The sequence below is a fragment of the Petaurus breviceps genome, unplaced genomic scaffold, assembly GCF_028583685.1.
Source record: "Petaurus breviceps papuanus isolate PSGF00001 unplaced genomic scaffold, PetGlider_PUasm1.0 154, whole genome shotgun sequence".
Classification (NCBI taxonomy): Eukaryota; Metazoa; Chordata; class Mammalia; order Diprotodontia; family Petauridae; genus Petaurus; species Petaurus breviceps.
The window spans coordinates 12,251,075-12,263,574 of NW_027185715.1; the positions used below are offsets into that span (position 1 = coordinate 12,251,075).

The 12,500-nt window shown below is 41.3% G+C and overlaps 2 long non-coding RNA genes across 2 annotated transcripts in view; both read right to left on the reverse strand.

The window, feature by feature from the left end:
• LOC138155667 (uncharacterized) overlaps nt 1-12,500 on the reverse strand; it is a 146,797-nt gene that overhangs the window by 97,724 nt on the left and 36,573 nt on the right. The window lies entirely within an intron of this gene.
• Nucleotides 3,276-4,823, reverse strand: LOC138156389 (uncharacterized). The gene is made up of 2 exons (XR_011167139.1): nt 4,678-4,823; nt 3,276-3,420 (listed from the first exon to the last, which is right to left on the reverse strand). It is a non-coding gene; the product is annotated as an uncharacterized lncRNA (long non-coding RNA).

Genomic DNA, 12,500 nt, shown 5'->3' on the forward strand with positions numbered 1-12,500 from the left:
AAGAAAGAAAGAAAGAAAGAAAGAAAGAAAGAAAGAAAGAAAGAAAGGAGGGGAGAAGGAAAGGAGGAGGGAAAGGAGGAAGGAAAGGGAAAGGAGGGAAAAGAGAAGTGAGGAAAGAAGGGACAAAGAAAAGAATGGAGGGAGAAAAGGGAAGAAAGAAGAAAGGGAGAAAAGAAAGGGTATATGAAGGAAAAGAAAGAAGGGGAAAAGGGAGAGAGGAAGGAAAGAAAGGAGGTAAGGAGAGAGGAAACAAAGGAAGGAGGGAGGAAGGAAAGGAGGGAGAAGAAAAGAAGGGAAAAGAGAAGGGAAGGAAGAAGGGACAAAGAAAAGAATGGAAGGAGAAAAAGGGAGGAAAGGAGGAAGGAAGAGAAGAAAGGGGCTATGAAGGAAAAGAAAGAGGGAAGAAGGGAGAAAGGAAGGAAAAGAGGGAGGGAGGGAAAGAAAAGGAGGGTGGAAAGAAGGGAGGAAGAAAAGGATGGATGGAAAGGAGGGAAAAGAGAAGGGAGGGAAGAAGGGAGAGAGGAAGGGAGGAAGGAAGAAAAGAAAGAAATGAGGGAGGGAAGGAAAGGAGAGGGATGGGAGGCAGGAAGAGAGGGAGTGGAAAAGGAAGGAAAGGAGATGGAAGGAGAGAGAGGAAGGGAGAGAGGGAGGGAGGGAGGAAGTTTATTATTTGATTTGAGTCACCCAGTAACCTTATTCATTCAGCACTCAGAGAACCAAAGTCTCTCATACCATTCCATTAGCTTCAAATATTTATGAATATCAAGCCTCCATTTCCCCCTCCATAACAGTAGGTTGAACCTATTGAAAATAGATGGTCTGATCTCAACCATTTCAAACCAGGAAAAATATGGCAACATTCCTAAAACTTAGCTAGTTGGTTTTTAAATTCTCTGAGAAACAAACTTCCAGAAAGTTAAGTTTCCCCCCCCTACTTTAGTGGTCTGTTTACTGTTTAGGGAGCTAGAGGAAAAGGATTTCCCCTAGATACATTGGGCCACATACAAGTACATTTGATAATAATGCAGGGGGAAAGTTTCCTTGAGAAAATGTTTTTCTTCTGCACCACAAAATTTAGGGATTTTTCAAAGCCTGTCTTCCTTTTGGTCTTTCCCAGAGGAGGAAATTGTAAAGGCTAGCTCTTGAAAAATTATATAGTAAAATCGAACATATTCCCCTAATCTCTTAATAATGCTGCAGCTGTCCATGATCTGTTTAGCATAACACAAAAAATACTATATTTATACCAAGCAGATTTTGAAATGCTTTAAAATAGTGAAAGCTATTTGCTTGATTGATTAAGTTAAAGTGTTTACATAGAGGTGTCATATTTTGACATCAGTCATACAGCACCACATCTGGGGCTTCTAATTAAATTGTATGAAAAAACACCATCACCCCCTTTTCTTTTTTTTATTCAGTCCCAAAAATATGGCTAATGGGAAGAACAAATGGATTCCTCGTGCCTGAGCCCTCGCATGCCGCTATGACATGTCTCTGCTAGGAAATCTAGGCTCCCCATTTGGTACAGCTTTCACTAACTCTGACACATGTTTCGCCTGAGCAAAGACTGAGAAAAACAGGCCCTATGTCTGGGAATCAAGGGTTATTATTTTTCCAATTTTAAGTTTTACTCGTTCATTCCCATTGGTCCCCCCCAAGTGTTCTGTAATGCAATAAGGATCAGAATAAAATGACCTTGAAGAATTGGTGCTCAGGGCCCAGGTATAGCCATTTTATTTTGTTAAGCATTATCAGATGTAGGGAGAAAACTCAGGTAACTGGAGAGAAAAGGGGAGCTGTAAAACAGCCACACCCGGTGGCCAAGTAGATAGAGTACCCGGCCTGAAGTCTCTTCTTCCTGAGTTTAAATCCAGCCTCAGACACTTATTAGCTGTGTGACCCTGGGCAAGTCATTTAATCCTATTTGCCTTAGTTTCCTCATCTGTAAAATGAGCAGGAGAAGGAAATGGCAAACCACTCCAACATCTTTGCCAGCCCAAACCAGAGTTCTAATCTGGCCTCAGACACTCACTAGCTGTGTGACCCTGAACAAGTCACTTAACCTTGCTTGCCTCAGTTTCCTCATCTATAAAATGAGCTAGAGATGGAAAACGACAAACCATTCTAGTATTTTTGCCAAGAAAACCCCAAATGGGGTCACGAAAAGTCAGACACAACTCAACAATAACAAAAGCAGTACTATCCTTTCAGGGCAGGGACTGGTTTGTATCTGTTTTGGTAGGTGGAATTCAGACATATCCTGAAACCAGCTTGCCCAAGCGATTTGTTTAAACAGTATAATTAGTTTAACTAGGTATTTAACTAGTAAACTAGGTATTTTTTTTTCCTATCAAAATTCAGATGTTTTCCAAATGGCAAATAAGGGATCGAGGGACTTAGTTTGCTAAGACATAGTTCTGCTTAATATAAACCAATAATGTTTCTAAATACCCTGTGCATTTTCAAGTTAAATCATGTCTAGCCCATGTGAAGGTTCAATGTACTTACTAAGCACCCCCACCAGACCTTGCCTCTCTTGGAAACCTTCATGTGCTTAAAAAGGTGGAGGAGACAAGGCTGTATTTTCTCAAATAGATTCCTGGCATTTTTTTCCCTCCTTGGTTTCATCTTAAAGGTTACCTTGAGAAATGTGGTACCTCAATAAAAGGGAAATGAGTCCAATCTTCAAAATCAGGAAACCAGGGTGGTAAAAAAATAATAATAATAATAAGTCACTCAGTCAGTGCTGATTGAAAAATAAATATGGCCCTCTTTAAACAAGTTCTATCAGCCATAAGAAAGTAAAGAACATCCCTACTTCCTAAAGACTCACTGAGCCTACCTTTACCAAATACCCAGATTAAGTCTGGAAAGAAATATGTCAAGAGAAGATGGGAAAGTATTTGAACACACATATGGCCTATGTACTTATTTACCATGTACTATGTTCAATTGAAAGAAAATAAACGTGAAGGCGTGAACCATGAACAAATAGAGGACCCCAGTTCTCTGTAATTGCAGCACAGCTTAGGTAATGCCCTATATAGTGTTTGATTTAAAATGTTAAAATATTAACAGAAGTTTTCTATAGCATAGTGTTCCTATCACAGTGAAATGACTCATAAGAATGCTAAATTCAAACCAGATGGGCACAAACATTCACTGAAAAAAATCAGATATTTCAAGGTCAGCATGGGTCTTCGTAAAAATGAAGACCTTGTCTGAGTTACTGAAAAATGAACTTCAGTGATAAAAAAGAAAACAAGAGAAAATATTAGTGCCTTTATTTTAATCATACAAGCCACTGTCAATTAGAAGAACTAACATTTACAAAACTTTACATTGCCGTTTTAATTTGAAAAAGATGGCTCTGGTAATCTTTAGACTTCAGATAAACAGGACTTCAATGTCTCCTTTCTAGGGAGAGAAGCAGGGATGCATTAGTTCAGCTGTATGCCATGCTAATATTCTCTAAGAATATTATTCTCTAAGGAGAAAAAAAAAAAAAAAGAATCTCTTTACTTCCCACCAAGGAATAATTCTGACTGGAGATTTGTGTGGTATAGAATCTTTGACCACAACTCTGTGGCCTCAGTCTAGCTTTCTTTCTTCTTTGAACAGACCACAGAGGAAAATTCTCATTCCTGCGTTCATACCAGAAGGGTCAGACGCCCCCCCAAACCTCCTGTGCTCTCTCGTTAGAAATACTTCCCTGTATTTTCTCCTTTTGTTTTTTTGTTCTGCCTTTTTTTTTCATGCCAGTTACAGATTGACTGCCCCCATGTCATGCTTTTAAATGCATATACCCTACAAGAAGGAAAATATGTCGGATCAGAATTAATATTGTTTTTGACTTATAGGGAAACTCTAGGTCTGTTTAACTTGGACTGCAGGCCCCAGGCATTTTAGAGAGGGGAGAACCAAGGAGGTTTCAAGGAAAAATGTGGATGGGGAGTTCCCTACTGTTTTGTTGCTGGAATCTTGGACAAAACTAGAGGAAAGACAAGCACATAATTTGTTCTGGCAGTCATATCACTCTGTGCTGTGGGCCTGTCAGTTCTAGCTGAGCAAGGGCTGGCCTGGGTTGGTGTGAGGACGAAAGACCTCCCAGGAACAAGTGGGTACTTCAGGAAATGGGGTTTCTAATTCAGTAGGTGGCCCTCTCTCCTCTGGTTCTCTGGGAATTGGTCCCCCAGCACGGTTTTAGGTGGTACTATGCTGTTCGAGCTGTTACCTCTTGGATGAAACCTAAAACCACAAACTTAAGCATTTGTGGTCACCAGAGATCTGATGGCAGGCTTTCTAAGAGTAGTTGTGTTAACTCCAAAATCCTGGCCCGAGTCCAACTAAAGTAATTACATTCTGCCTCCCTAAAATTCTCCCAGCAGTTTCAATTGAATCCGATATTCTCGGCCCTCCATCCCCACGGTGTTACTGGGAGTTGGGGCCATTCAGCATTCCACAGTGGGCCTGCCTGCCATCCCAGACTAAGTGATCTCCTACCTCTCACCAAGGTGTGGGGAAGCTTAATTAATTAGCGCTCATAAAAGCATGTGGAGACCCTCAGATTAAAATTGCTATCCATGTGCGAAGCTCCAGGGGGGTTCCAAAATAGGGGACCCTGGGGGAGAAACAGCCTTTCCCGTACAAAGCCAAGGTGCCCATTTTAATCACCAATGAACGCGTCCCTAATAATTCTTCCAGTTTGGCGTGGAATTCTTGACAGAGTTTTTCATCATTCGAGTTGAAGAGACTCTTGGTTAGGAAAAGCTCTGCTTGGCTTTCACAGGGCAAAAACCTACCCATCCTCAGCTTCTGGGCTCTCCTACAATAATAGACAAAGAAGAAGGTCACTTCTCTGAGCAAGCATGTGAATGAGGACTAGCAAAATAATTGAATTTTATGTCTTTCTGGTTTCAGTCAGACTGGGAAGTCTGCTTTGAAGATGCTGGCCCAGAATCAAGCTGTAAAAAAAAAAAAAAGAGCTAACATTTATTTATATTGGATGTTAAGGCTTGCAAAGCATTTTGCATACGTCGCTCAAAATAACCCTCAGTTAGGTGCTATTATTATCCCCATTCTGTAGATAAGAAAACTAAGGCTGAGAGAAGGTTAAGTGATTTATCCAGGGTCACACAGCTAGTAAGTGTCTGAGGCGGGATTTGTACTTTGGTCTTTCTGACTCCAAATGCAACAACCCAGCTTTGTTCTGCTTTTCAAAGTATAAAAAGTCCTGGGTTTGAGTCCCTACTCTACCGCTCTATTAACAGTGTGACCTTGAACAAGACTTTTCCGTTTTCTGGGGGCTCAGTTTCCTCTCTGTAAAATAGGAGGTTTGGGCTGAATGACACCAGAAAACTCTCATCAGTGAAAAGATGAGTCTTGATTTTGGGAGGCTGGGAAAAGCATGCCTCCCTCCACTCAGCAGGGTCAACTGTGAGTGCCCAATGTAGTATGTGTGATCAGACTTGGTCCGAAACTTGTTTTGTTTTATTTTGTTTTGCTAAACTCTCCTCCTTTGTTACAAGGCAGGGGTGGGGTGATCGCTGGGACGTTACAGTGGCATGTAATAAAATAATAAAATTAGAAAGTAGGGCTAGAGGACAACTAAGGTACCTTATAATTCTACAGAAACCACTCAATTAACAGTTTATGGGAAATGACTAGGCAGGTCTTTAAAAAAAACTGGTCAATTCTGGTCACCAGATAGATTTGATTTTTCTTTCACTTAAATTGACCAAATTGTTTAAATAATCTAGCTGTGAGTAAATACAGTTTTGAATAGAGTTCAATAAGACAATTAAATCAAATAAGACAACTTAAAAATAATTTGGTGCAAAAAATGTTTTAGAGAAAGAAATTAGGTTCTGTACAGTTGAAGGTAGGTTGGTTCTTACAAGAGAGGAGGGGTCAACTAAGTGGTACAATGGATAGAGTGCTAGTTCCTGGAATCAGAATGATTTGAGTTCAAATCTGTCCTCAGACACTAGCTGTGTGACCCTGGGCAAGTCACTTAACCCTATTTGCCTCAGTTTCCTCATCTGTAAAATGAGCTGGAGAAGGAAATGGCAAACCACTCTGGTATCTTTGCCAAGAAAACCCCAGATGGGGGTCAGGAGGAGTCAGAAACAACTAAACAATAACTGCTCTTATAATATACCCATTTCAATAAGCTTAGCTTGCACTCAGAGATATATTTAGTTGTAGAGCCCTTAGAAATATTTTGTCCAATCTCCCACCCACTTTTCTTTTGTTTGTTTTTTGCTTTTTTTTGGAAGGCAATTGGGGTTAAGGGACTTGCCCAAGGTCATACAGCTAGTAAGTATTAATTGTCTGAGGCTGTAGCAGCAAGCACCCCAGCGTCCCCAGGGTGGCTGCCCATACAGGTTCTTGGATCTCCTTTGTTAAAGGAAAGCAACTCAAAATGGGTTAACAAGCTTACTTTAATCAGTCAGACATATATCGTTTACCTTGTTCAGGGGAAATAGGTCAGCACCCCGAACTTCAAAGTATACAGGCAGAATTATCAAGACAGAAACAGATCAAGTAGACAGATTTCCAAACTGTCCAACCATTACATCCATACCAAATCAACATCTGGGTTTTTCAAAGCCGGGGGACTCTCAACAGCGGCTAGCCCAGAGTTTCATCAAATCACAGAACACTTCTCAAAGTGAGTCCCAAAACAAAGCTACACATCAGGGCTTATATAGCCTTCTCCTGGCTCAGAGAATGTAACAACCTTATTGACTCACTGGCCAATCAAAAAGTATCTACTGAAAAACAAGCCTCCCTCCCCGGGCTTCAGGTACATTTTAGCCTAGGGGCAGGGAAGATCTTCCAAATTTGCATTCCCATTACAGAGGCCAGATTTGAACTCAGGTCCTCCTGACTCCAGAGCCGTGCTCTATTCACTGCACCAACTAGCTGCCCTTCCCACACATTTCTCTACCACATCCTATCCAGCTTCTCCTGAAACATTGCCAGGGATGGGATGCTCGCTGTGGGCAAGGCTGCCTTCACTCCCTTTGTATGCTTCTGAAGGATAGGAATCTTATCTAAATATTGTATCTCCAGCTCTAACTACTAGAAATGCTTCCTTCCTACTTACCCTGAAAACGACCTGCTCCCCATGTTCCTCCTCTAGAACATCATGGAATAAATTGAATCATTCTTCAACACGACAGACAATCAACAAACATTTGTCAAGCACTTATGACATACCAGGCAGTGTGCTAAGTGCTGAGGACACAAAGAAAGACAAAAGATGGAACCTGCTCTCAGTCTAACGTCCGAGAGCCTTTGAAGCTTTGGAAAACGGTCATGGCTCCCTCAACGATTCCTGAGTTCTAGATGAACCCCTCCGACTGCCTACAGAGAAGATCTAAGAAGCAACAGTGTATACTGGAAAGATCATTGACCATAGAGTCATGGTTCAATTCCCAACTTTGTTACTTACCGTCTGTTTGACCTTGGGTATTTCTTATTTCATTTTATGCCCTTTATGTGCTATAAGCTCCAACCAAAGCAGATCACTCTCTGTCTCTTGAATGGGCTCTCATCTTTTCCTATATCTATACCTTTATTCTTGAATAAATAGCTTGCTATTACATATGCCCAGGGTATATGGGGAGGATTAGTACCTCTGGTGTGAAGGGTCGCCAATAACCTTTTTAGGACTGCTCATCCACCTTTGGGGAGTTGGGAGAGTCACCCAATGTTCACCTGTAGCTCCAAGAAGCTGTAGCAAGGACTATAGCCACATGCCAACAAAACCATCTTGGCAGATGGGCTAAACCAGATTGTGGGTAACCTACACACCTTAAACTTATGAGTGAGTTAGGGGAATGTTTCCCTCAAGCATGTGAAGACTTCTCCCATTGTAATGAGCAAATGGGAACAATTTGTTCCAATAGCCATGAAGGTGGCTGAAGGAGTGCTTAGTGCTTGGTGAAACATTGAAAATACCAAGGTCATCTACTGCATCCTGGGCCATTGGGCCATCCCCAGTCATCTTGACTTTTGTCCTGCTGCTAGACTTTGATGACTGAAGAGAGAATGAGGCTAAGGACTTTGTGAAACTCAGCCTCACTTAAATCCAATTCAAGTGCCAGTCAAGACATCACCCATGATATCCTCGGTCCTCTTCAGAAACAACATATACCTGGAATGCTCTCCCCTCCAAACCACCCCAGTGAATTTCCTGCCTGTGTTTTAAAGAGCAGCTCCAATGTTATTTCCTTCAGGAAGTCTTCTTTGATACTCCTACTTTTTTTTTAAGCAATCGGGGTTAAGTAACTTGCTCAAGGTTACACGGCCAGGTGTTTCTGGGTGGATGCTAAGTGTCTGAGCCCGGATTCGATCCCCAGGTCATCATGACTCTGGAGCCGGTGCTTTTACTCACTGTGCTACCTGGCTGCCCCGATCCTCCTACTTTCAAGTTGGTAATAATCTCTCCTTATCTGCCAGCATAACATGACTTTTCTTGCAACTTATATACTTACTGTGATTAATTTTATGTTGCTGTAGTACCTTTTTGAAGCTACTTCTTCAACTCCCACTCATGTTGGCAAATCAGTTTCCCAGAAGGAAACTGCTGGTATTTGTTTCAAGATGATCTGATAAGGTTAGTTGGGATTCATGTAAAGGTCCCTGTGTGTGTGTGTGTGTGTGTAAGTGTGAAGCTATTATCAGTGCCCTAAAGAAGAAAGAGTAATGTGGTTGTGTGTGTGTGTATTTGTTTTGCATTTAAGACTGGATTCATAGGTGGGGTGCTTACTCATCTGTAACAAATATGGTTATTAGGTTTTAGAGAGGTCACCACACATAAAGAATATAAATGAAAATAAGAGAGGTAAAATCCTGCTTTCACCCAAGAGGAAAGACAGGCCTGTGCTGCTACATAGGCAGAGAGGGACATGACTCCTGATTGGCTGAGAGAACGCTGAGTGCCACACTAAGATCCTATATAAAGGATTGAGTTCAGTTTATTACAGGGACTTCTGAAAGTCCCTCTGGAGTATAATGGAAGTCTGGCACATGTATCGTCTCCATCAGCTTGTTTGATTGATGCAACTTGCCCACATGGGTAACCTGGGAAATTGCTTCTAAAGAACTGCGATGACGTGTAAAGGAAGTGTGTTAGAACGACTGTGGAACATGTGTGGACATTCTATAACTGATTCCAGTTGGCTAACCACATGGTTTGTGGGAACTTTTTTCAAAAGTTGATTGTATAGCCAAGAACTGTCAGCATTTCCAAAAGGGACTGAGTCAGCTTCCCTGACTCTTTGCTTAATTCTAGGGGAGCTGGTGACTTTTCTTCTCAGGTGTTCAGTGGAAGACTATGGTGAAAAGGAAAAGGCCTGAGGGCCTTCTTCTCTGAGGTCACATGGCCCCTAAGAATGGAGCCTGAGTCTTTTTGGCATTTTTTTCCCATTCTTTTCCATTCATTCTAGATGAGGAGAGAAGAGTTTCCAACCATGGGAAAACAAGCAACAAAAATCCAGGAGTCAGAATCCAGGCCAGGTTTTATATTGTTGTTGCATCATTTTAATTGTGTCCCCACTTTCTGAGGCATTGCAGTTGTTTGCCATTTCCTTCTTCAGTTAATTTTATAGATGAGGAACTGAAGCAAATAAGGTTAATGACTTGCCCAGGATCATGCAGTTAGTACCTATTTGAGGTCAGATTTGAACTCAGGTTCTCCTGACTCTAGGGCCAGTGCTCTATTCACTGCATCACCTCGCTGGCCCCCTTTTATTTTGTTTGGTTTGGTTTGGGGTTTTTTTTGTTGTTCTATACTTTCTCAACTCACACTCAGTCACCTCTCCTCTCTGACTGGAGTACTAACTTCCTCTCAAAGCCTTCTTTTATAAACAACCATTTATAACAACCCTCCTTGTAGCTCCATTTTCCATTCCTCTGTATGGTTTAGACTCCAGGGAACATCATACTCCTGTGCCAGATACCCCTAATGTGTCCCCCACCCCCTGCTTTACAGCTCCATTTTGTGTGTTCTCCCCCCCCATTAGATTATAAGCACCTTGAGGGCCAATACAATCTCTTTTTTTTCTTATTTGTATTACCAGTGCTTAGCACAGTGTTTGGCATGTAGGTATTTAATAAATATGTATTGAATTTATTGAATGTATCTCTCCTGACACCTCTCTCCACCACAAAGAAGCTATTGTCCCCCTTGGGTAACTCTATCTTCTTTCCCACTCTCATTCCTTCTACTGCTATCTGATGCTTCCACTACAGTGGTTATCACTACCTGATCCTCTCCTACCAATGTTGGTCACTAGTGGGACTTCTTACGGGATGTCTGGGTCTCTAGAAAGCTTACCTAGGCATTCCCATCTCAAAATATTCATTTTCCTAAAATAAGGGGAGAATAACACAGAGTCAGTCATGTGCTGATAACAGCCATGGCCATGTGCAAGACAAGGCTGATCCCGTTCCCCCTACACTCTCAGGACCAGCTCAAAGTAACCTTACCTCATCAAGGTTGCAAAGGGAAGGTACAGAGAGATTGAGAGATTATGTCTTTTGTATGCAAGTTCATTTACAACTCAGCACTCCCAAGTCAGTTCTTAGGTCTCCATAGCCAATTTGAAGGTTGCTTCATCATCATACAGGACCAACCTTTGAGTTATCATAGCCAGAAACTATCTCCCCTCAAATCTCCATGTGGCCACTTGGACTGCAATGAGATAGGGAATATGGCACATGCTCGAAGGACTGGCTCTCCATAGGTTAATCCACCTTTATTATACCATTATTATTATATTATTATACTATTATCTACCACATTTATGTCAAACTCCTAAAGCAGACCACAAATTTTATGATGTCGGAGATCTTCTCTAAATATACCAGAACCCAGTTTGGTGCCTCGTTGTCGTCAACAGTAAATAAATGCTAATTGAACTTCACCGATTCCTCTTTCTTTTTTTTTTTTTTTTGGCTTTTGGGGGGGGCAATTGGGGTTAAGTGACTTGCCCAAGGTCACACAGCTAGTAAGTGTGTCAAGTGTCTGAGGCTGGATTTGAACTCAGGTTCTCCTGACTCCAGGGATGGTGCTCTATTCACTGTGCCACCTAGCTGTCCCCAGCCTATTCCTCTTTTGATACAGTTTTCAGGCTCGTTTCTATCCTGATAATTCTTTTCTGGATAAGCTTCAATATTGTGGAAAAATACAGGATTGTGAATTGTAGCTGTGGATGTCTCAAAAAATGCACATATCCTGTTCCTTTAAGGGGACAGAATATCTTGTTCTGGAAACGTGTCCTTGAAATAAAGTAGTCTACTCTGTCCTACATTAGTTCAGCTAATGTTAACGTTGTGATTGATTTAAATTCTTGTTAAAGCTACAGAATGCTGACTGAGAGCAGTACATAAAAGAATGTATTTCCCCTCTGTTTCTAGCTACCTGAATAAAGAAACTTTTACTTTATTTCTATATTCCTACTTGCTTAGGAACCCCATCCTCACAAACCCACTGAGACTAGTGAGTAATGACTCCTCAGTAAATCATCATAGAAGTAACAAGGTGGTGCCTGGAATCAGAAAGACTAATCTTCATGAGTTCAAATGCAGCTTCAGACACTTAGTAGCTGTGAGATCCTGAACAAGTCATTTAACCCTGTTTGCCTCAGTTTCCTCATCTGTAAAATGACCCAGAGAAGGAAATAGCAAACCACACCAGTATCTTTGCCAAGAAAACCTCAAGTGGATTCACAAAGAGTCAGACATGACTGAAAAACAACTGAATTATTATTGTTCCAAAATCATAGAATGCCAGAACTAGAAAAGATTTCCAGATAAGTCCAACTCCCTCATTTTACATAGAGGAATATTGAGGCCCTGGAGAGGTTAAGCAAATTTGTCTAAGACCATTTCAATAATATGTAACAGAGTCAGGTTCTCTGACTTCAGGTTCAAACTTCTTTCGACTTTACCATGCTGCCTTCCAAAGGGCTTCTTGGAGCTTGAGTCCATCACTCAGTGAAATAACTTTCAGGCTTGGTAGCTTCCACAAATAGGGTAAACGATGTATAAAAAAAAAGTAAATAGGGGGCAGCTAGGTGGCACAGTGAATAGAGCACCATCCCTGGAGTCAGGTTGACCTGAGTTCAAATGCAGCCTCAGACACTTAACACTTACTAGCCGTGTGACTTTGGGCAAGTCACTTAACCCCAATTGTTCTTCTTTCCCCCCTTCCAAAAAGTAAACAGGAGAGAACCAAGTTCAAAGTACTGACTCAAGCAGTAGAGAATTCCTTCTTATCTACTAATCCATACTCTTTGGATGTTTTTACTCAATCAGCCATGAACCCTACCTACATTATCAATCTCTTACGTCCCTATATTATTTAATAAGATCACAAAAAAAGCTTAATCAAATTTGTATGGGAAAGAGTTTTCATTGTTTACAAACAAAATATGGGCCCACAAGCACTACTGTTTAAAGTGGGGAGGGGGGAGCATTTTAAA